This window comes from Staurois parvus, unplaced genomic scaffold, assembly GCF_062004578.1.
Source record: "Staurois parvus isolate SC_StPar_1 unplaced genomic scaffold, SC_StPar_1.0 ptg000299l, whole genome shotgun sequence".
NCBI classification, from domain to species: domain Eukaryota; kingdom Metazoa; phylum Chordata; class Amphibia; order Anura; family Ranidae; genus Staurois; species Staurois parvus.
Window position 1 is genome coordinate 23,382,006 of NW_028318095.1, and position 25,857 is coordinate 23,407,862.

Consider the following 25,857-nt stretch of genomic DNA (forward strand, 5'->3'; position numbering starts at 1 on the left):
CATCTGCTCATTGTAATTGGCATAATGAGGGAATAACACACAACTGGCCATGAAATAGCTGAGAAGCCAATTGTCCCATTACTTTTGGTCCCTTAACAAGTGGGAGGCACATATGCAAACTGTTGTAATTCCTACACCGTTCACCTGCTTTGGATGTAAATACCCTCAAATTTAAGCTGACAGTCTGCAGTTAAAGCACATCTTGTTAGTTTCATTTCAAATCCATTGTGATGGTGTATAGAGCCAAAAATGTTAGAATTGTGTCGATGTCCCAATATTTATGGACCTGACTGTATGAGGGAAATGTCAGAATCGGCATGAGGTCAAGTAGTTGAAGAAGCGGAAAGAGAGGTTTGGGAAGCGAAAATCCTTATGACTTTTTCCTGAGCAATTTTGCTATATAATTAAGGTACACATACCAAGTAATACATTCATTTGTCTTTTTTATTTTACTTGCAGAGGAAATCAGCTACTGGTCGAAGAGGAAAAGATCTTCATTAAAAGACACAGCAGGAATTCATGAGCTCCCTGAGAGTAATTCTGAAGACATTTTTCCCCAGTTTAACACAGTTGACAGAGAGGCCATATGGGCTGAGGTTGAGAAGGATCCTGAAAAGATGAAAAATGAATGGGCCTCAAATAATGCTGAGCCTCCATTTTGTGGGGACAATGACCAAGAGGACAGTGAACACACAGAATCTGCAGACACCAGCATTGGGCAAAGCGTCAGTGAAAACTCTTCTTTATTTACCCCTAGTTCTGCAGACATCAGTAATGACCAAGCATGCAGTGACAATATAGATGGTCAAAGTTCTTCTAGGCCTCCTTATCAGCCAAACATGTCCTCTGTGGATGCAGCTAGGCCTAATGCATTGTTAAACTTGGTGCGTACGGAGTCTGATGTAACACAGACCTCAGAATCTCTCTCTAGTGACGATGAAGCAGAATTACAGGTTATCAGAAGCACCAAATTTTTAAAGCAGCAAAAAGAGAAAGAGGAGATGATTGAGGCCTTGTTCAAACACATCCTCCTCTACCTGCAACCCTATGACTCTAGGAGGGTGTTGTATGCCTTCTCTGTTCTGGAAGCTGTTTTCAAAACCAATCCAAAGGAGTTAATTGAAGCTGTAGCTAGTACCAGCATGGACACTAGCTCCACCGCACACCTTAACCTAATTTACAACCTTCTTGCACGCCACCAGGAGGCTCTAGTTGGGCAAAGCTTTTATGGCAAGCTTCAGACCCAGTCTCCATCAATGTGCCCTCATTCTTTACTGATTGAACTGTTGACATACCTCTGCTTGAGCTTCCTACGTTCCTATTACCCTTGTTACCTCAAAGTCAGTCATAAGGATGTCCTCGGTAATCAGGATGTCCAAGTGAAGAGTGTGGAAGTTCTTATTAGGATGATGTCTCAGTTGGTCTCTTTGGCCAAGAACTCAAAGGGTAAAAATGTTGACTTCATCTATAGCCTGCTTGAGAGATGCAAAGTCCAAGAGTTTGTCCTTCTGTCTTTGTCTGCTTCCATGTACACGAGTCAGAAGAAATATGAACTAGTGTCACTTAGTGGAAACAAAGACCTAGGAGATGAAGGCTTGTTTGAAGAGAGTGTCATTAATTTTGGTCAGGACCAGATTTGGAGTGAACATCCTCTTCAAATTGAGCTGTTTGAAACTGCTCCAGGTTTTGATTGTCCTTGAACATCATCTACGTCAAATTCAAGAGGACCAAGACTCCCCAGTGGACCTCTCTAAGGAATGGAATCGGGGGGTGAATTTCCAGCAGTCTATAAATGCTATGCAGTATGTACAGTCACATGCAATCACGTCGCAGGGCTTGTTTGTCTCTGCTGTTGTGAGGGCACTGCGTCCGGAGTATGGCTGTGGAATGCATCCACCCTGGGTGGCCCTGGTCACGTCCTCTTTGCCTTATTTTGGAAAATCCCTGGGCTTAACTGTAGCTCCATTTGTTGCACAAATATGTAAGAACCTAGATGAACTTGTGAAGCAGTATGAAAACGAGTCAGTAAAAATAAGGTAAGTTTAGGTGTGCTTAACCTCATTTATTTATTTGGTATCATAATAGATTTCTTATCTTAGACTCATATTATTAAATGGAAAGTAAAGGCAACCATTCATTGATACTAAACCTAATAATTTTTTTTTTTTACCTTAATGCATTGCTTGCATTAATGTAAAATACATTTTTAGTTTCCCTGTGCTCCCCCTTCCCTATGGGAAGGGGAAGAGAGAGGAGAAGAGATCAGTACTGGACATGGCTTCTCTTCTCTTGCTTCCTCTTCACACAGACTCAAGCAGCAGCAGGAGCCATTGGCTCTTGCTGCTTTCAATCAAATGCGGTGAAGAGGAAGCGGGGGGCGTGGTATGGAGCATGGCTCCGTAGATACGCAGGTCAGAAGCAAGCACGCAGTGTGTGTCCCCTAGCAAACAGCTTGCTATGGGGGCATACAAAAAAAGGAGGAGCCAGGATCGCAGGCAGGGAACCCGAGAAGAGGAGGATCGAGTCCGCTCTGTGCAATACCACTGCACACAGCAGATGAGTATAGCATGTTTGTTACTTTATTTTAAAAATAAATCTGCCTTTAGCAGCACTTTAAATACACAGCTAAAACCATGGATGTCAATCTCAATTTCTCTGCCATCCGCATCAGCATTATAGTTGTCTACAGAGGGCCGGTTGTATCTGTAAGACTATAAAAATGTATCCAGGGCTTTTTTTTTCTCAGAGAATGGGTGCTGAAACTCAACCACGTGGGGTTCAGGGGTGTGCTTGGTACCAAGTGCTGGGTTCAGGGGTGCATTATGTACAGAGTGCAAAGTTCTGGGGTGTGCTATGCACAGAGTGCAGAGTTTAGGGGTACGCTACATACAGAGTGCAGAGTTCAGGGGTGTGCCAAGTACAGAGATCAGGGGTGTGCTACATACAGAGTGCAGAGTTCAGGAGTGCGCTACATACAGAGTGCAGAGTTCAGGGGTGTGCCAAGTACAGAGTTCAGGGGTGTGCTACATACAGAGTGCAGAGTTCAGGAGTGCGCTACATACAGAGTGCAGAGTTCAGGAGTGCACTACATACAGAGTGCAGAGTTCAGGAGTGCACTGTATACAGAGTGTAGTGTTGAGTAGTGCACTACATACCGAATGTAAGGTTTAGGGGTGTGTTATGCACAATGTACAGGGTTCAGTTCTCTTTCACAGGCTGTCCATATCTCATTTCTACCCTTCCCCTGGGTGCAAGGCCACACAAAATGGTCTGACGGGCAGGATTCAGCTTGTGGGTCTTGTGTTTGACACATGTGATTTAAACAGTTGTAGAAAATGTTTTGTATGCCAAAAGATCTGTAATGAGCATTCATTTGTGCCTCAGTGTGTGAATGGGTGCATAGTGGATGATGCAACCACTTTTCATAACTTTGAATTCCCCATTGCTTTTGGGTGCCTGTTGAGCAGCGGCCTGCTTTTAGTAGTGAACATTAGCACACTGATGACCACAATGAGTCCTCTCTCCCATGTTTAAGCCCTGTTTCCCCTTTCTGCTCTTGGATGTGTTTAGTTGAAGTGTATATCAGAGGCAACAAAAAAGCACATTCAGTACATCTCTGCAACACAGGCACATTTTCCCATGTTATATCCCTCTAAAAAGCTGCAAGTACAGAAAAATAAATGTTATTTAATGTTGATCTGCCAGAAATTTGGTGTGCTCTTCACTTTCAGTTTGAGCTGACAACACATTGGCTTTGCTGCCTTGAAATCCTAAACAGTGTTATCACCCGTTCCTGCCTACCTATCAAACTCAACCCACCCCCCACCCCCTCTGTGCCTCTCCATACTTTGATACCTTTATCATACAAAAATGCTGCTGCCTTTATTTCCAAGACTCTGCCCACACACTGGGGTTGATTTACTAAAGGCAAAGATTATGTACTTTGCAGTTGCACTCTGCAAGGGCATTTGCTCCAAAGCTTAGTAAATAAAGGGCAGCTCTACTGACTTTCATCATGCAATCATGTGCAAGCAAAAATGTTTTTGTTTTTTCCTTGCATGTGATTGGGTATTTTTGCAAAGTGAATGCTCACCTCATTTACTAAGGTTTGGAGCAAATACCCTTGCAGAGGGCAATTGCATTTGCAGTGTGCAGTCTGTTTGCCTGTAGTAAATCAGCCAACTGTGTTTTGGGGAATGGCTCTAGAGCAGGGGTCTCCAAACTTTCTAAATAAAGGGCCAGTTTACTGTCCTTCAGATTTAGGGGGGCGGACTGTGGCCAGTGGGAAAATTCCCCATCAACGGTTTTAGTCGAAGTAAGAGTGCCTCATTGTTGGTATCAGTGGGAATAATAGTGTGCCATTGTTGATATCAGTGAGAGGAAAAGCACCCCATCATCTGTGTCTGTGGAAGGAATAGTGCCCTATCACTGGTGTCAATGGGAGGAATGGTGTCCCATAATTGGTGTCAGTTGTTGGTGGACTATTGCCTTAATTGCCAGACAGAGGCAAGCAAAGGGCCACATCCAGCCCCTGGGCCGCAATTTGGAGAACACTGCTCTAAGGAAATGTAACTCAGATTTCCTAGCAGCAACAATTATACAAGCCTTTTTATGACATCATAGGAAATAATAAAAGCTGTTTATCAATACAGGGATAGGATCGAAATAAGAATGAATGTTGGATGGAGGTAAATTTGGGTCAATCTGGAGAAATGGAGGACAAGCAGATGAATGAAAGGTCTGCCTCCTTCGTTCAAAGAGCTCTTTTCATGCTGGATGCATTTGGACAGCTTCTGTGAATAGAGGAGGGTGCCTATGTCTAATCCAGCAGCTGTATTAACCCCTAAAACATCAGATTACCACTGTGTGAGAAGAGGGGGGATTTTCACAATCACAAGGACAGCTGATACCAGCACAAGGGACACTTCTCATTAAATGTGAGTACTGTTCCATGTGCTGATTAAAAAAAAAGATTTAAGTAAACTTGGGCTTTAACATTTCTGAGGATTTTTATAAGGTTTTTCTTATTTTTCCTCTAACAGCACGTCTTGGAAACGAGAGAACATTTCCCCTGATTACTCACTCACACTACTGGAGGGCCTTACCAACATTGGTCATTTCTGCCTTCTGGATCATCCCACACACACAAAGAAGGTATCATTTTTATTGATTCATCAGCAAGTAATAAAAATAACCAACATTTGTAGGTGATATTTTTTCTGTTTCATACCATCTAAAACTCTATCACAGCCAGCAATGTTTAAATCTGTACCAAAGGATTTGTAATTTTTGTCTAGTTGGTCCTGACAGTTTAGACAGCCCTGCCTGGCAGCATAGCCATGTTGATGAATTCACTGTTCTCTACTGCCGTTAAAGCGGTACTAAACACAGAAACAAAGATTTAATACAGTGCAGCTTACCAATGCTTGCATGTAGTGGCTGCATTCATTGTCTTTTCTAGGCTTTTTTTCCCTTTATTTTTATGTATTTGTATTTACCATTTAGCACTGTCAATTTGAGCCGTGCTTTATATATATAGTGTACATTCACATCAGTCCCTGCCTTCAAGGAGCTTAGAGTCTAAGGTCCCTAATTCACATTCACACCTACTAGGACCAGTTTAGACAGGAGCTAATTAACCTACCAGCATGTCTTTGGAGTGTGGAAGGAAACTGGGGTACCTGGAGGAAACCCACGCAGGCACAGGGAGAACATGCAAACTCCAAGCATTTACTATGTTAGTCAAGTTCATCTAAATCTTCTAGCGCGTTTGACACTATCTGGGTGTCTCCATTGCTCTTGACATGGTGTGTTACTGGGCAGATCACCAGGTGGAAAAAAGCCTAAAAAAAAAAACTAATGCAGCTAGAATATTTAAAGATTGGTAAGCTGTTTGTTTTTGGGTTTCATACTGCATTGAGCAACACAGTTTTGTCACCTCTGTGCCCTTAGCTTGTGATTAGACATTAAACAGACTGATTAAAGTCACCTCTCTTACCTTAGTCCTTCTGTCAGCACATATACAGTGAAGCACAGCATGATTGGTTCAGAGTACTCCATTCTCACCCAGTCGGGGTGCTCTTATACAGCGATTGTTAGAGGCAGATACTCCCACTAGTTGTATTTATTAATGCATTAAATGTTTTTTTTTAATGAACACATAACTTCATTAACTACTTCAGCTCTCACTGTACATCCTGTGAGGCCCACAGCAAATTTAGGCCTCATGCACACTGGACGTTTGACCATCTCTCCTAGACGTCTTTCTTCTTGGCAGCATTTTTGCAGAATACATTTTTTACGTCTATAAACATGTTTCAACACATCAAGCGCTTGAGCTTTAAATAATTTTATTGGCCAGAATATTAATTTGTTCTGGCCACTGAAATGAATCGATGCTTATGCGCTAAACAAACCTAGCATTAAAGAATAATTTCAACTTTTCGGGCAGAATTTGACTTTTCATAATAAATAGAAGCGTTTTCCAATGCCATTTCTGGCCCAGCCATCTCAATGTGCTTTTCTCTCACCTTATCCACAGGAGGTGTAAAATTTTGTCGGTTTATTTGAATTTCTGAAATGATTTTCAGATTCCATCTCTTCCTGTAGAGCAGTGGTTCTCAACCTGTGGGTCGCGACCCCTTTGGGGATCGAACGACCTTTTCACAGGGGTCGCCTAAGACCATTGGAAAACACATATTTCTGATGTGTAAAGAGCAGCTACTGTGTAGAAAGCAGCTACTGTGCTGAAAGCAGCAGTATTGAAGGTAAAACGACACTTAATGAATTATGATTACTGGGTAAATAATTTTATGGTTGGGGGTCACCACAACATGAGGAACTGTATTAAAGGGTCATGGCATTAGGAAGCTTGAGAACCACTGCTGTAGAGCATCTTTAAGCATTCACTTCCTGTAGGCCATCTCCCAGAAGCCTTCACTTCCTTGTTGAATCACAGAAAATGGTGTGATAAGGTGTGTTCACCACTCTGGACCACGCCTCCCTCATTATGCTACCTTCCACCCACATTTTATACAATCTGATTGTGCAATATCCTTTAGATCTCCCATCAGCTATGTAGTACAAGGGCTTGCCTGAGTTGACTCAATGGGACAGCACACTGGCCTAATGGTTAGCACATTTGCCTGACAGCACTAGGGTTGCTGGTTCAAATCCCAACCACAGCACCACCTGCCTGGAGTTTGCATGATCTCCCTGTGTTTGTGTGGGTTTCCTCTGGTTACTCCTATTTCCTCCCACACTCCAAAGACATGCTAGTAAGTTAAATGGATCCTGACTAAATTGGCCCTAGTATGTGTGTGTATGAATGTGAGTTAGGGACCTTAGATTGTATGCCCCTTTAGGGACTGATATGAATGTGCAATATATACTGTATGTAAAGCGCTGTGTAATTGATGATGCTATACAAGTACCTGAAATAAATAAATACAAATTAAATAGATTGCTTAGGCGTGTCCTCCTATTCCATAGCTCTGGTAAATTGTACAGAGATTGTACAATCAGACTGCATAGTGGTATGGCCATCTTTATACAAGTACATAGGAGGGAGTGAACGGAGACACTCAGTTGTCAGGCCCTGTTCCAGGGGCGGATTGACAACTCATGGGGCCCCCAGGCAATAGGGGATCATGGGGCCCCTGTGTCCTTGCCCAAACTCAAAAAAGCCTATGAAAAAGGTACGAGGGGCATCTCATACTGACCCCGGGCCCTCGGGCAATGCCCGAGTTTCCAAATGGTCAGTCCGCCCCTGCCCTGTTCACATCTCCACGTAGGGAAAGCTCATTCTTGCTTGCATTTGTTTTGGGTGTTTTGGAGCATTTTCACTCATCAAGCATTGGGCAGCCCATTCACTTAAATGGTTTGCTCTACACACAACAATTTCCCTAGAGAAGCTCCAGCACTTTTTTTGGAGTGGAGCGCGGTGCATTACCGTAGTTTTTGGTGCGTTTGCCGCACTGAGGTGGCTTTAACATGTAATGCCAACACAAACATTATGCACATTTTCAGCGTGCTTCTGAAAAGGAAGGCAAAGCACGCATTTTCTGTGCAGTTTGCCATGCGTTCGGAAACACATAGATGTAAATGGAGCCTCATTGTGAAAACCAACAAATTTCACTTTCAGGTCCCATTCACACCTATAGTAGTGGTAGCATGTGTTTTTTGGCTCATTTTTTCAGTGACACACATAGGGCAGCCTGTTGATTTCAATGTGCTACACTACACCTGGCAAAGTAGCTCATGGGACATTTTGCTGTGATGTGAGAAGCTCATTTTTTTTACTGTGCGTTTTTCTGCATTTGTCACCTGTTTTTACATGTGGTAATTCATTGTTTGATTCTGTGTTTGGTGTGCTGTTAACAATTAATGACACAGAAAGTACAACTAGGTAATTTTAGGTGTATAAATGTGGCCATACACTATACAATCTGATTATACATTCTCCTTTTGATTTACAAAAACTATATCATAGGAGGACACACCATCTATCCGATAACCCTGTATCCAATCAGGCAGGCCCTTGCACTGCTGTATGTAGCCTCTGGCCTGCATGCGGCCCCAGAAAGTTTTGCATGCGGCCTGAGCATGTCTGAAGGGACGCTGGGGAAGCCAGGCAAATGCACACATGGAGAGATGCTGTGAAAAAATAATTGACGAGTGAGGGGTGTGCTAATGAGATCAGCTGGTAAATTCCTTTCTGTGTCTTACTGGTTTCTCTGTCCTAAATCTACATACCAGCAAGTGATGAAGCTTTCTAAGAAATTCAGCACGGGCTAAGGTAAGGCCTTGTTCTCAAAATCAAAGAAAGCTTTTATTTTTCTGCAGTTGAGGTACATTAATGACATATTGGTACATAAAAGTGAACTTAGCCTTTACCATATTAAACGCTGCTGCTCCTGGACACGCTGGCAGCGTGGGTTTTTTTCTGCCTCTTAATGCCCCATTCTAAGCTCCCCTAAACGCCTATGTGTGAATGGACACATATGCCAACATATAGGGGTGATTAGAGGCAGAAAAATAAAACCACAGATGCCCCTATTGGCATCGTTGGAAATCTCCAGTGCGCACGAGACCTTACATTTCTGGTATTACTTAGAGGAGAAGTGCTGTAATATAAAAAAATACAGACAGACATACTGTGCTTACCTACCTGTCACCTGCCAGCCCTAAGCCCAAGAACTAAGCGATCTCATGACCACTGATCACTCAGGTCTTGGGTCCAATCTGAGCACAGAGCAGTGACTGTCAGTCACTGCTCTCTGCTCTGTCCCTCTAGCTGTCACTGGAGCATTGGGCAGGAGAGAGAGCGAGAGTAGCTGGCTCAGGCTCCCAGTGCTTGGGCCTGAGTGGTCACCAGGCTTGAACACTGTCACATGGGGGAAGGGGGAACAGTGACGTCATCCATCTGAGTAAGCTTGGGCACTGGAACTTACTCAGGGTGAATTTTTGCAGCAGGTAGGCGGAGAAGGTGCATGAATCAGAGAATGGGCTATTTCAGCGTCTGCTACCTTTCTCTGCCAATCCCTCCACTGGCTTCCACTTGCCCAACGAATAAAATTCAAAGTACCAACAACTTACAAACCCATCCACAACTCTGCCCTCAGCTACATCACTAACCTGGTCTCAAAATATTTACCAAACTGCTCTCTTCGATCCTCCCAAGACCTTCTGCTCTCTAGTTCCCGTGTCACCTCCTCCCATGCTCGCCTCCAGGACTTCTCCCAAGCTTCTCCCATCCTATGGAGCTCCTTACCCCAATCTGTCCAACTATCTCCTAATCTATCCACCTTTAGACGATCCCTGAAAACTATTCTCTTTAAAGAAGCCTATACTGCTTCTTAATAGCAAACTGACTTTAATTTCCTCCATCAGCTCATCCCCCCACAGCTATTACCTTTTGTATCACTCAACCCTTCCTCCTAGATTGTAAGCTCTAACGAGCAGGGCCCTCTGTTTCCTCTTGTACCAAATTGTATTGTAACTGTAATGTCTACCTTCATTTTGTAAAGCGTTGAGCAAACTGTTGGCGCAATATTAATCCTGTATAATAATAATTTCAATTTTCACATTTGTCACTAAATCTCCTCTATGCAAGCATTCAAAAAGAATGTGTCTGAAAGGCTAGCTATAAACATACCAGTGTTGGGAAATCTTACCTTTGCACAACCTTTATTAGAACTATCCTGAGAAAAACATATACAGAGAATGCATTTCTATCACCAGCCTTATCTCAGAAGATAATGGCCAGACCGTCAGTATTTCCCCCTTCGATTGGCTGGCCAAGGATCTCAGATTGCCCATAGACACGCTGTGATTTACGAATCTGATTTTGGGTCAGCAGTACAGGCCCTGTAGAAGGCAGGTTTTGGTGATGACCACCTCCTGTCTGTGGGTACCCTCCTCCCAACATCTAATTAAATCCCAGCTGTCTTTTTCTTTCTGTATACAAAGAATATAAAATAAGACTCTGATTGCCCAAAGTGGTTCTGAAGCCTTAAGGTTTTGTTTTTTTTTACCTTAATGCATTCTATGTATTAAGGTAAAAAAACCTTCTGTGCTGTAGGATCGCCCAAGCCCCTCAGCCCCCCCTTCTTATACTTACCCAAGTTTGATTCCAATCCAGCGATGTGCACAAGAGAAGCTACTCTCTCGCCACTGTCTCCCTCCTCACTGGACAGATTGGTTCCTGCTGCTTTTAATCAAATGCTGTAACGAGGGAGCGGGGCTGAGCCAAGTGTCAATGGGTGCAGATAGGGCAGCTTGGGAGTGAGCCCACACGAGTGGCCCCATAGAAAAAAGCTTTTCTCTGGGGGCACTGCCAAAGAGGAGGAGCCAGGAGCACCAGCGGGAGACCCCATAAGAGGAGGATCAGGGCTGTTCTGTACAAAACCATTGCACAGAGCAGGTAAGTATAACATGTTTATTATTTATTTTAATTTAAAAAAAAAAAAACTAAAGGTTTAATGTTACTTTAAGGTAAAAATTCTTCTGTGTGCAGTCCCCCAAATCTCCGGCCCCCCTAATACCTACTTGAGCCCAATCTCGATCCAGCTCTGTGCCAGTGTGCAGCATCTCTCTCCGTTTTCTCTCTCTTCACTGGCCATGGAGGCAGCAGCAAAAACCATTGACTCCCAATGCTGTCAATCACATCCTGTGATGAGGCGGGTTGAGCTGCACTGTTTGCATCAATGGACACTCAGAGTGCAGCTCAGGAGCAACCCCGCATGAGTGCCCCATAGCAAACTGCTGGCTATGGGGACACTCAGAAGTGGGCAGGATCCAGGAGCGCCTGGGGGAGACATGAGAAAAGGAGGATCCGGGCTGTAAAAACATTGCACAGAGCAAGTAAATATAACAGGTTTGTTATTTTTTTAAAAATCCATTTACAATCAAATTAAAATGAGCAAACATAATAGCGTTTTAATAGTATATTCTTGTTGTAGCTTTCAGATCTGTACCTATGAGATGTAAGTATTTTATCTGGTATCTTCTGCCTAGTCCTCAGCATTTGACCTGGCTAATCTAAAGAATGCTCGTAACACTCTACTTGAAGAACTTCCACGAATTGTAAATAGTCTTTCCCTCCTATGGAGTGTCATCACCAAGCAGGAGCGGGAGAGAAGGCCCTCAGATCTTCTGGGGACAATTAAAGCTTCCTCATCTGTCTATTTCAAAACCACCAAAGTAAGGGAAAATGTCATTGTCAAATACACATCATTTGTTACTGAACACTGCTATTTATCTTCATATGTATTTATACGACACACAACAGAAAAAGCACCGCTTAATCCAGAGTCCTGATAAGACGTTGCGATTTCAGTGCTCAGGTTCAAAGTGCCTTGCACTCACTCTTATTACAATAGTTAGGAAAATAAATAGCCGGCAATCCAAATCATCCCAATGTACGTATGTTTATTAGCTACAGAGTAAATACAGGATAAAATCACTTACGCGTTTGTGCATAAACGAAAGCCTCACTGCAGAAACGCGTATCTTTTTTTTATCCTGTATTTACCTTGTAGCTAATAAACATAAGTGCATTTGGATGATTCGGGTTGCCGGCTACTTGTCTTGTCTGAATTGTATTGAAGCTGGAGCTGTTTTTTTTTTCTTTAACCCTGGAAAGCATGGTCTGATGTACTATACTTATTCATTTTGCTTCATTTTACAGACTTTGAAGCAGAAAATTTAAAAATTTCTGAATCCACTAACAGGACATTTGGGGGTTCAGGTGATAGCAGCTGTTGCTGCTGTCTGGAAGAGGAAGAGGTTCAACAAGGCTCAGAGTAAATCCAAGGTAACTCATAGCATTTTATTATGTTCTGTTGTAATGATTGCAGAGTCTTCCTGAAAATATGTGCTGATCTGTTAAACGCAATCTGCTATAACGTGTATCTAAACCTCAAACTAAAAATGTATTATATTGCAGCTTATGTCATTCTTGGTATGGTGTCTGCGTTCATTTTTATTTTTCAAGCTTCTTTTGCTTTTTCACCTGGTAACCAAGCAGTTAATACACTTCCTGTCCATGGGTGGCTACATCACTCCTGCACTGTATCTATGGAGAGAGCCATGGTTGTCACTCTAGGCTGTTCTCCTGATATGGACTACAAATATGTCCAAATGTCTTCATCTTCATTACATAGAGAACAGGGCAATCAGTAGTTTACATAAGAACACTATGAAGGATGATATTCTTTGATGCAGCTCACAGGAAGTGACAAGGGCACTGCATTTCTGGTAGGATCAACAAGTATTTGCAGTATTTACTGAAAATTTTCTTTGCTTTAAAAAGCCAATTAATGCAGCCTCAACATCTGAGGACTGTAGGCTAAGATATATTGTGTTTTTGCTCTTGGGTTTAGTTAGCATTTAATGTTACTTACTAAAACTGGATGTATATGGTTATGATACAAAGTCATAATATGAATTGTATGAATTCCCCATGTCCATCATATGTATCATGCCTGGCTGCAGCGGTGTCCTGAGCTGCCTGAAAGGAATAATAAAAGTTATTTATTACTTTCTATTGCTTCACCGTTTTTCACCATTGTCCATCTTCATCTTCTTTTGCTTGCCAATAAAAGTGCCAATTATATACCCTCACCCGGCCTACCTACTGGCATTGTCATGGGAAAGAAGGCATGCAGAAAGTAGGATTGAACCAAAGCAGAGCAAACAGTTGAGGTCAGGCCTATGGTCAGTCATCATGGAGTCAAACAACCAAAGCTTAATCGAGCCCTGGCTTCCCTCCTCATGCCTCACATTTTCTGTGAACCCCCAAAACACGGAGTGCTCTGCAAAGCAAATTTAAACCAGCTTTTTGGTTCCTGGCTCTTATCCATCCCTTCCTGCCTTCATTAGTAAGGCTTCCCCTTCACAATGATGGGTCAGCAATTAGGCTCATAAGATGTCAAAGGGTGGGCCAGCAACCAGAAACTGGTCAGCACTTAGTCAAAGCTATCATCCCAAATACATTAGAGCCATTTAGTGTTCCCTTTTGTTCCCCCGCAGATTATACCAGTACCCAGTGACTCCCAGCTGACCTTAGTTGACCTTGTATGCGCATTAAAGACACTGAAGACTGACACCATACTGCATCTGGTCAAGAAGGTTGTCAAAAAGCCTCCACAGATAAAAGGAGAAGAGGTAACTGCTGATGTAGGCCGTTCTGTTATCTCATAATCTTCCTATGGCAGACCCAGCGATCCGAATTTATTCATGTTTTCCTGTCTTTTTTCCCTAGAAGTCCTCATTGGTTGATATTCCCATGCTGCAGTTCAGCCATGCATTTATACAAAGGTAACACAAACCTGGTGGATAAACTAATGGCATAAAATATTGTATATTAGACTGATTGATGTTTATGTGGAAGTACCAGCTGCTGATGTTAGTTTCAGTCTGTGCCTGCAGCCTTCTGCAGTGTGAGATCTAAGGCACTACTGCCTCTGACTGTTAGGCCTGGTTCACACCAAGGTGCAGAGATGTCAGTTTTTCTGCATGCATTCTGCAAAGGTTTACAGAAAACAATTGTTCTCTATGTGCCCTGTTCACACCACATCACTAGTGTCATGTGCAGAGTGTTTTCTGCGCAGGAATCTGCAACCTGTATAAATTCACTGAAACGCCCATGAAAACTGATGTAAACTCGTGTCTCTGCAAGTGAAATCTGTGCGTTTTATCCATCAGTTGGTGTGAACGAGGCCTTAGTCTCACCAGATTTGGTGATGTCACTCCTGTGCTGCTCACTGTTCTCCTTACTGGAAGTTCTGACATGAGGAAGCAATACCCTACCTTTACCAAGATGGTTGCCTCTATACAGAGACACAGTGCAGAACAAGGTGTGGCAAGTCAGTAATGGGGAAGGTTCAGCTGCAGAGTGACTGCAGGAAATACTGGTGACTTGGTCTTTGTCCTCAGTTTGATTTTCTAGAGGGCAAAGCTTCCAGAGTTTAGTTCCTCTTTAATAAGAAAGTGATCAGTAGTTTCTTTTTACTAGTTTGATTATATTCATGTTTATTTTAAGGATAACTAGTTCATCGCATTGGGCTAAAAATATAGTTTATACCAAACAGTATAAGGCTAGGTTCACAAATTTGGAAATGGGAACGCATGTCATATCATGTGCTTTCTAGACACACAATGCCTTGCACTTTAGCAGAGACACGGTGGTGACTGTATTTGTTAATGGCACCATCATGCATTTGCAAATACTCGCACATGCATGTGGTTCAGTTTGGTTCATTTGTGGAAAAGAGTCAGGGGCTTCTTTTCTATGTTTGTCACGCATAGGGCAGCCCAATGAAATTAAAGGGCTGCCCTACACACAACGCCTGGAAACACACCCATTCTTTGTCACACCTGTAGGTATTAACAATCCCTTACTATAACTTTTATTAGGAGTTCAGTATCCCAGCCAATACAGCACAATGGCAAAGCACTTCTGTCTGGCAGCACTAGGGTCGTCGGTTTGAATCCCATCCATGGTACTATCTGCCTGGAGTTTGTATGTTCTCCCTGTGCCAGTGTGGGTTTCCTCTGGGTACTCTGGTTTACTCCCACCCTCCAAAGACATGCTGGTAGATTAATTGTCTCCTGTCTAAAACTGGCCCTAGTATGTGTATGAATGTGAGTTAGGGACCTTAGATTGTAAGAAGCTCCTTGAGGGCAGGAACTGATGTGACTGTATATTATATATATATATATATATATATATATATATTATTATACACGTATTGAATAGAGCCAACAGTTTGCACAGCGCTATACAACATAAAGGGAGACAGTACAGCTACAATACAATCAAAACAAGAGGATTAAGAGGGCCCTACTCATAAGAGCTTACAATCTAAATATATATATATACTGTGTGTGTGTGTATTTATTTCAGGTACTTATGTAGCATCGTCAATTTATGTAGCGCTTTACACATATACATATATATTGTACATTCACATCAGTCCCTAACCCTCAAGGAGCGTACAATCTAAGGTCTGTAACTTACATTCATACATACACATACTAGGGCCAATTTAGACAGGATCAAGATAATCTACCAGTATGAGAGAGAGCGAGAGAGAGAGCGATATACCTGTCATGAAATACAGGTCCAGTGCAGTGTTGATTATCAGCTGTCACAAGGGGTGGAGAAGGTCGATGTGAAAGATGTGCTGCAGTGCAGTCTTTTATTGTGGAAAGTTCCAGCTATGGGTTGTGGGAAGAGCAACTGGATGGGTGGGATTGAAGAATACAAAATTATTTTTATTGTTGTTCTTTCAGGCTTTCTCCATCTGATATGCAGGAAAATTTCCAACTATTACACTTCTTAAGGAGTCCGTTTCTCTGAATCTGGCACCACCCGGTTCCTTCTCTTAAGGTACATTACACTTCCTATAGATACTTCTGATGAAAGATTAAAAGCTGAACTCTAAGCAAATAGCTAAATAAGCACATGAATTACATATACGGGAATTAGCTTACCTGCTAAAGGATTTATCTTTCTGTCCATCCAGATCTGCAATTTACACAGCTCTGCCACACAGCCCAGCCAGCCTGGAGACCTGACTTTCTTTACTGCAGTTAAGTAAGACAACTAGGTCTTGTCCCTGCCCTCAGCCTGTGACTGGACAGTGAAGGAGAAGCAGCAGACTGATCTCTGTCATTCTGCCTTCTCCTCAGCACATCCCTTGTTAGCACATAAACATCACAGCACAGCTGATTGGCTGCTTGTGCTACTTCTCCCTCTTCCGATCTGAGCTCTGCTGTAGAGCGACTTCAGGAGGCCGATACCAGATCAAGTCAGGAACGTATACTAGTTTCTATTAAAAGTACAAGATTTTTAATGAGCACAAACCTACCAGACAAAATGTTTAACCCTTCCCTGTTACTAATTACAATTATCTACTGTTATAGTGGAAATGATCTCTTCTGCAGATGAAATGATTTGATTTCCACATGACAGCAAGTTGCATGGCACTGTTTTAATAAAGATATTCAGTGAAAAATTTTGCTTTGCACACTGTTGGGCCTGGTTCACACCTAAATGTTAACATGGTGAGTTTTTGGTTCAATAAACTTCACTGGACATGCAGCAAAAACGCATGTAGTGTGTTTATGATGAGTTTTGCGTTTTGTTTTTTTGCAAACAGGAATGTATTGACTTTGATGTCTCTTTGGATGGGTGCGACTTTGATGTGATTTTTTGCTAATAGGAAAAGTATGACAGTTCTGTTCATGTAGTGCAACTTTGATGCAACACTGTGGCAATCAAGAAGCATAAAAGTCGCACCCACCCAAAGTCGCAACTAAGTCGCACCCTCCCAAAGTCGCATCTAAGTTGCACCCATCCAAAGTTGCACTCAACCAAAGTCATGTCAAATTCACACACATCCAAAGTCGCAGCTAAATCGCACCCTCCCAAAGTTGCAACTAAGTCTCACCCTCCCAAAGTCCCAGCTAAGTTGTACCCTCCCAAAGTCATGTAAAAGACCAATAAAAGAAGCATCAAAGTCATTAGTTTTCTATTGGCTAAAAAACCCCGCAAAATGCATCAAAAACAAGTGTTTAACAACGCACCGCAAAAAGTGCCAGAAAAACACATCAATTGCATCACGCAGAGGTGTGAACCTAGCTCTAGTGCCCTTTTTGGTACAATTGCTACAGTTCTACCAAGACGTATTTTGTGCTTCATACAGCCTTTTGTAATATAATATCCAGTAAATTTCCAGTAATTGTCCTGTATGTCATCTGTAGGTCAGGTCATGTAAGTGTTTATGTATTTTATGCTATACATATATCTCCCTCCAGCATGTTGAATGACTTTGTAACCCGGACTCCCAACCTAGAAAACAAGAAGGACCAAAAGGATTTGCAGGTAAGCCATATAAGAGTCTTGATGCCTGCTGTGCTGATGACGCCTGCCTGGACAAAGCATTATTTCATTCCAAGCTCCATTATGTACAGTCCTGAAATGTCACCCAGTTCTGAGAACTCATCATGACACTGTTGGCACCATGCACTCCAAATTGACACCATTCAGTGCAGCCCTGCCTGTCTTTCTCCCATGTGTCCCTCTTTTCCCTGATATGTCACGGCAAATTATTATAATACAGGATTTATATAGCACCAACAGTTTGCGCAGCGCTTTACAATATAAAGGGAGACAGTACAATTACAATACATTTCAGTACAGAAGGAATAAGAGGGCCCGGCTTGTGGAGCTTACAATCTAAAGAAAGGGGGAGGTGATACAAAAGGTCATGGCTGCAGGAGATGATCTGATGGAGGTGTCTCAACTACAGTTCTTAAGTGGAGGTGGGGTAGGCTTCCCTGAATAAGTGAGTTTTCAAAGATCGCCTAAAGGCAGACAGGGTGGGGGCTGACGAGACATACTGTGGTAGGGAGTTCCAGAGGATGGGAGAGGCTCTAGAGAAGTCCTGGAGGCGAGTGTGGGAGGCGGTGACGAGGGAGCTAGAGAGCAGCGGAGCGGGCGATTTGGACGATATCTGCGGATGAGTTTGGTGATGTAGCTAGGGGCAGTGTTGTGGATGGCTTTGTATGTTGTGGTTAGTATTTTACATTTTAATACGTTGGGTTAATGGAAGACAGTGATTGGCAGAGAGGGGCAGCAGTCGCTGATCGGTTGGTAAGGTGTATGAGTCTAGCAGCAGCAGCCATAATAGACTGAAGAGGGGATAGCCTGTGTAATGGTATACCAGTGAGGAGGGAGTTGCAGTAATCAAGGCGGGATATAACCAAGGCGTGGATAAGTTGTTTTGTGGTGTCATTGGTCAGGAAGGGGCGGATTTTGGAAATGTTCCGGGGAGGTTGAGGCGGCAGGATTTAGCCAGTGATTGGATGTGGGGCCCAAAGGAGAGGTCAGAGTCTAGGATTACACCTAGCACCCTGGCATGTGCAGCGGGACCAATGGTTTTGCTGTTGATCTTAATGGTAATGTCATATATCTGCCACCAGATATTAAAGATAAACCATGTGGGTTTTTACAGGAGGTGACACAGAAGATCCTGGAGTCGGTGGGAAACGTGGCGGGCTCCTCCTTAGAACAGACCAGCTGGCTGAGCAGAAACCTGGAGGTGAAGGCCCAGCCACAGGTGTCTCTGGATGATGGGGATGCTGATGAAGAGCTGTACAGTAAGATGGCAGTAAAATTATGAACTTTTAAGCCTTTTTGCTGTTGATCCTCTGTCCACGGGCTTTTGTTCAGGTCAGATGGGATTTGAATTCCCATATAAGTCTATGGGAATGCAAAACCCTCTTGAAGCAGGTAAGAAGGAGGTTAACTTTAAATACACTCTCCAGCACTCGAATGTGGTGCTGAGAGTCTAAAGCTGGGCATACATTATACAATTCAGTTTCCTTTAGGTTTAAACCAAAAGGGTGTTTCTGGTGCCGCTCGAGGCTGACAACAAATAGTAATCACCCTGCCGGCAGAGAGAAGAGGGAGCAACATCCCAAGTACCGGTAATTCCAGAGACTTGACAATGTGTATGAAGATGGACACTACTCAGAACGATCCCCAGGAGTCAGAGAGGAACAGTGTGTAGTGAATGGCCTCAGTCGTCATTCTGACCACGCCTGCTCATGCATTTTGCCCCACCCATAGGGGGATTGGTCACAGAGCGGCATCTGTCTTCACACACATTGTAAAGTTCCTTTAGATTTACCATCAATTATGTAGTGCAAGGGCCATACAAATTGAAAGTGTTTAGGTTTGACCTCCTATTATATGGGTTTGGTAAATCTAAAGGAAAATTGTACAAGAAAATTGTACAATGTATGGCCAGTTTAACAGGCTTCCCAATCCTCCCGCTTATGGCTGTGGTACTAGCAGGCCTTGCTGACCTCCCAGATCTATGGGTATCCCTTCGTACGCAGCACTATAAAACAAATGATCAGAGGGCACACCAGCCTAGCGCATTACCAGAATATACCATTTATTGATATATATAAAAGCAAATATCCTCACAAGCACATTGAACCAACATAGCAAAAAACCAAGACGCAACGGTCTTCAGATCAGCAATGCATAACCCATGACGCAGGGAGACTCCTTTTCATACAACATGGCTTACATGTTTCGAGGGACAGCCCCTTTTCTTCAGAGCCCATTTAAAAAAAAAACTTTTTAGCCCACTCAAAATACTTATGACTATAAAAATGTAAATGAAGGAACTTGTGGAATGTAAACAAAAATTAAGTTCATCAGAAAAAAACAGTTTATAAGTTAATTAAATCCCAAATCCTTAGTCCAGGCATTGGAATCATCAAGAGTAATAAAACACCTCTTGCTGCCTTTGGTGATGCTCCTCACAAGTTTGGGGTAATCTACAAATGACTACAAGCAAACAAACAAGAAGAGCGCACACTAAGTGCAGTAGAGATAAAAGCATTAATGTACAAATCAAATGCAAATTGGCCAGTCACAAAATTAAAATAGAAAAGGCATGTACTCAACACTCCCAGCATGGACGCTTCTCTGTGTTCACTCTTCTAGTTTGCGATATCAGTGCTGTTAAATGGAGGAATAGCTACAGCCAGAGGACAGACCCTAGCCTAGCGCATTATCATAATACACTGTTTATTGATATATAAAAGAAAATAATATACTCACAAACAGATTGAGTCAACAGGCATATAAAAAAACACAAGACACAACTGTCTCCAGATCAACAACACATGACCTGTGACACAGAGAGACCTTAATCATCAAATATGGCTTACACGTTTCGAGGGGCAGCCCCTCTTCTTCAGAGCCCAGGCTTCTTCTGAAGGAGAGAGTTTTGCCCCTCCAAATGTGTAAACCGTATTGGACAAAAAGCGGCCTCCCTGCATCACAGGTCATGCGTTGTTGATCTGGAGACAGGTGTTTCTTGGTTCTTTGATATGCCTGTTGACTCAATCTGTTTGTGAGTATAATATTTTAGTAATGCACTAGGCTGGTGCTCCCTCTGTTCATCTGTTTTATAGTGCAGAAGGAGATTAACTACAAGTCAAATGCATCTGTCAAAAAATTCTGAATGATCTCATAAGCATCTCAAACTGATATGATCAAAACAAGAACAAATGTCAAAATGCAGGGGTGTGAATGTACCCCAATCAAATTATATTATAGCAAAATGTTATCAGTTGTGATGTTTTCATGAAAGTGTTTTACGGTTAAAAATAAATAATAGCTTTGCTAATATTTCAGGCTTGACTTAGCTCACATACTACATCTAGTAGTGGACTTCTAATGTTAATATACAGTTGCTCTTTTTGATTTTCTGCTTGAATTATTCCAAAAACGTGATCTAATCTTCCTCTAAAAAAAAAAAAAAAAAAAAACAGACAACATTGTCATATCTTGATTTCTAAAGAGTCACAAACTTGGGCTTATGTGCCATAAAAGAGCAGGAAATGAGAGAGACCTATTAAGGATAGCTTGGTTTAGGTCTTCTCCTTCCTGTTATGTCTGTCCTTCATTGAACTGTAATTCTTTTCTCCACACAGAGGAAAATGCCGCAGCGCAGTCATCCATGGTCTCTGCCTCCGCGCCATCTGTGTACAATGTGCACGTTCTCTCCATGCTTGCAGAGGTGAGCTTTATTCTCTCTCAGCACTGTCTTAAAGTGGTTCTTTAGTCTGTAAAAGATTAAAAGTTGGCAGCCACAAATGCTGTAGCTGCTGTCCAGGGATCCAGCGCTGTCCTAACCTGGGCCAATTGTTTGTCGGTCTTTGGGACCCTGGCCCTGGCATGTTTATATTTATCCAATAAACAAGCAGTATTACGCTATGTAGTATGTTCATTCATGTCTCTGAGCTGACCCTGTGGGAACGAGAGGTAGTGCCAAGCTAAGGAGGGACTGAAGGAGATCTAGATGACAACAGCCCTGAAGTGGTACATAAGACGGTCCAGTAGACAAGGTCTTTCCTGATATATGTCCACAGAGTTGCTCACAGGCTCTTGGAGTGTCTTATGAGCCTTTTCACCAGTTTCAGTTCACTGGTCTGCCTGTTTGTATGTGCATCCATTCTGTCTATTCATTTGTTTTATTAGCTTTATATGTATCTACTGGTATTGCCTATCTATTTTAGCGCTGCACCATTAGCTCTATTAATAGAAGAAGATGGATTAGAAGCTATGGGCAATGCAGGCATTTCTTGTTTTACCTTTATAAATGTGACCCAATGTAAATGAGGTTTAAGGGGACGGTCCACCCAGAGACAATATTTCAGGTGTAGGTGAAGCCCGGTAAGCTTGGCTTCTTTTATCGCCAGGATCACCCTACTGGAATCCTCTGGTCTGCCACATAATCTCATGGGTTTTCTTTTCTGCTAGTTCCATCTCCATAATATAAAACAAAAGGGAAACCTAACAAGAAGAGTTCACCACTGTGCAGAATGGAGGCTCACAGATTAGCACTGCAATTTGGCCAGGAACATTGTCTGCATAGAGTTTGTATGATCTCCCTGTTTTTCTTCTAACCTTTCCCTTTTCTGGGGATCAATTTTACGTTCTTTGCAATGTGCCTGCTAAAATATAGCATAATAAGAATAATAAATGTGGCAAACGGACAGGGCTGTGGAGGATTCATGCTGAAATCTGGCTAGAGTCCCAGGAAAATATCAGTAGCAGATGGGCATTCAATAATAGGTATTCAATATGCCAACATCTTTGTAAACCTGGAATATCATTTTTTGGTAAACTGATTTTCAAATCACTAAGGGGGCTGATGAATTAAAATTCCATTACTGGAATAATTAATTGCTGCCTGTAGCAACTATTTAGAACCCTTGTCTCATTTTCAAACCTAAACTGCAAAAATAATAGAAGCTCTACAGTTGCTAAGGGCAAAAATACGTTTCTGTACCTTTTCCTACCTTAAACCTTAAATAGGCCTGCACACAAGGTCATTCTATTAGACTTTCAGAAACATGGAAGGTCCCACTTTCCCTAGTAAGCATATACATTGCATTGTGTGTCCGGTTATCATTTTCATTAACTCTATTCGTTATAGGAAAAGCAAGTCCAGGGGTGGGCAAACTTTTTGACTTGAGGGCCGCAATGGGTTCATATATTGGACCCGGGGGCCGGACCAAGAGTAGATGAATGATGTGTATGTGTCATCCATAGTAAGTATAGTAATATTCCCCCATAGTAAGCATAGTAATTAATCCCCCATATAGTAATTCATCCCCCATAGTAATTCATCCCCCATATAGTAATTCATCCCCCATATAGTAATTCATCCCCCATAGTAATTCATCCCCCATATAGTAATTAATCCCCCATAGTAATTCATCCCCCATAGTAATTCATCCCCCATATAGTAATTCATCCCCCATAGTAATTCATCCCCCATATAGTAATTCATCCCCCCTATAGTAATTCATTCCCCATATTAATTCATCCCCCATATTAATTCATCCCTCATATAGTATTTCATCCCCCACAGTACTATTCCTCCCCAAGTAGTAAGCCAAGTCCCCCCTGTGTCAATTCACTTACCTTTGCTCCGCGCGTTCCTCTCGCCGTGTTCCCGCGCCGTTCCGGTCTTCAGGGCGGACTGTGAGAGGAGCCTAGCTCCCCTCCCCTCACGTTCGTCACGCTGCCCCGCCTACACACATCCTGACAGCCACATCCGTGGGCCGGATTAAAAGGTCCGCCGGGCCGTATACGGCCCGCGGGCCGTAGTTTGCCCATTGCTGAGCAAGACGAACAAACAGAAAGCTGCCGTCGCAGAGAGCAATGGGCCTGTGTATGTGGAGATCCAGCAGAACAGCTTGGACATGTATTTAGTATCTGCGTGCAAGTTCCTGGACACCACACTTTCCTTTCCCCCAGACAAGATGCCACTCTTCCAGATGTAAGTTCGCTTTGGACCGTGTTGGACTTCTTCTAGGGACACTATCTGCATGACTTTTGTATGTTCTCCCTGTGTTTTGGATTTCCTGCATTTTTCTAGTTTCCTTCTACATTCCTGAAATAGGAGGGTTTACCCAGTGCCTGATCAATTTGTAGTTAGTCTGTATACTGTGTGCATGATTATAGACTGTGCTAGATACATAAGAGCAGCCTCTCTCAACCTTTCTACCTGTCAGGAACTCCTGAAATAAGCTAGGTGAAATTATTCCAGAGTAAGCCGGGACAAAAAGGTGACAAACTGATCACTGTTTTCTAGTCTTTCAAAGACCTGCTTGCTAGCTTCTTTTCAGGTAATTTCCACTAGAAAAGGTACAAGTGGGAGCATTATGTTATCTCACTGTGGGAATCAGGCTGCTTGGTACAAGGAGTACTGTCTATTAATTATCTATTATTTATTGATAATCTGGTAATTTGACTTTGTTCTCATTACTGTACAGGTACAGAAGGGCGTTTGTCCCTGAGGTTGACACAGAGGCCTGTGTTATCCCCACAGAAGTGGTAGAGAACCATCAAGAATGCAAACCTCATGTCGTTCGGATATTGGAACTCATGAAGTTCTGGTTTGGGGTGAGTTTTTGCCTGGGAGCTTCCATACCTTCTTACCCTATAGAAAAAACACAACTTGGGACATTTATTCGACCAGCCATTGGCCAGGGGAGGAGGATCAGGTAAGTATAAATACTTATACATCCCTTGGACAGAAATGAGCAGTCAATCCTTGCACTGCCGATGTAGCCTCATTGCAATGAAGGACTTTTTCTTTTCCCTGATTTGAGCTTTAGCCACTTGACTCCAGAAGGTTTTACCCACCTTTTGACAAGGGCATTTTTTGCTATTCAGCACTGTGGTGTTAACTGGCAATTGCTTGATCATGCAACACTTTGCCCAAATGAAATTTATACCATTTTTTGCACAAAAAGATCTTTCTTTTGGTGGTATTTGATTGCCAGTGGGTTTTTTATTTTTTATTATTTAAACAACAAATGACCGAAAATTAAAAAAATGTTTTTTTCTACTTTCTGTTATAAGATATATCCAATAAAAAAAATCTAATTTCTGCATACGTTTAGGCCAAAATGTATTCTGCTACGTGTCTTTGGTAAAAACAAAATCCAATAAGTCTATATTAATTGGTTTGTGTAAAAGTTATAACGTCTACAAACTATGGTATATATACTGGAATTTTCACAGCTATGATGCTCTACTGGTAATGGTGGTGATCAGTGACCTATAGTGGGACTGTGATAGTGTAGTGGGCAATCTGACACTTACTGAAGCTAGCTGCGAGGTACACTGACTGACACTGACATCACTAGTGACACAAATACAGTGATCATTGATAATACTATACACTGTCAATCAGAATCAGAAAATGTATTGCCATTTTACAATAACAGTCATAAAATGAAACACAGTTGTAGCTCCCTCCATAAATACACTTAACCAAAAACAACATAACATTGCAGTAATGACAATGGCTGGGAAGGGGTTAACATCATGGGACAATCAAGGGGCTAACTGTGTGCCTAACAAGTGTAATATGTACTGCTTTTACTAAGAGATCTTGCTGTTTTTTCTCCCTGCTTTTCAGGAAGTAGAAGCAGACAGTGTGTTTGTAAATGCAGGGCTCTGTGCTGTGATTGAACACAGCTGTTCAGCAGATTTCAGCCTTAAATCATTGGCTGAAAATTGCTGCCGTATCCAGCCACAGCACAGGTCAGCAGGGGGTGCACGAATGCATGCCCCAAACCTGGAAGAGGGACGGCAACGTATTTTTATGTTATGCCAAGCAAGTGAGCCAAGTAATCAGCATTTTCTAAAGGAGTGGTCAGCAAAGGCAGCTTCTGTATTTCCTTTAAAAACGACTGCATGATTTCTACCATTAATCTGCCATTGTCATTTTTCTAATGCAGGTTACTGATTTCTTTTATTTGAAGAAGCCAGGAAAGAATTTTCTCTCTTTACAAAATTGTGAGTAGTTGGAGAAGGGATGGGGTGGGTTGGGTAAACAAGAAACAAAGATATACTGTACATGTCAACCTGCGTAGACAAAAGTTCTTGTAGGATGTAAACAATACTTGTGCTCTTTCTCTTTACTCCCAGGAACATGTCGTTGAAGACTCCAGTTTTAAGAAGAATGAGTTCCCTCTCCTCAGTCTCCATTCTATATCTAAGATCACCCAGCTCGTGCCATTTTTCTGGACTCTAAGTTATGTGTTTAAAGCAAAGGGAAAAGGTTCGAGCTCAGCACAAGGTCTCTATGTCTCTGTGGAATACCCAGTAGAAGACACTACAGGGGTGATGAAGGAACCTGAGGAAAACATGGAATATGACTTCTTTGAGAGCATGGGAAATTAATCAGATGGAATCCATGTTTTGCTCCCACGTGGTAGCCTATAACTGTGACTTTTACT

At 42.4% G+C, this 25,857-nt stretch overlaps 1 pseudogene; it reads left to right on the forward strand.

Moving 5' to 3' along the window:
- Positions 1-317: 317 nt before the first annotated feature.
- Positions 318-25,801, forward strand: LOC149457968 (protein DOP1B-like; annotated as a pseudogene).
- Positions 25,802-25,857: the final 56 nt, after the last annotated feature.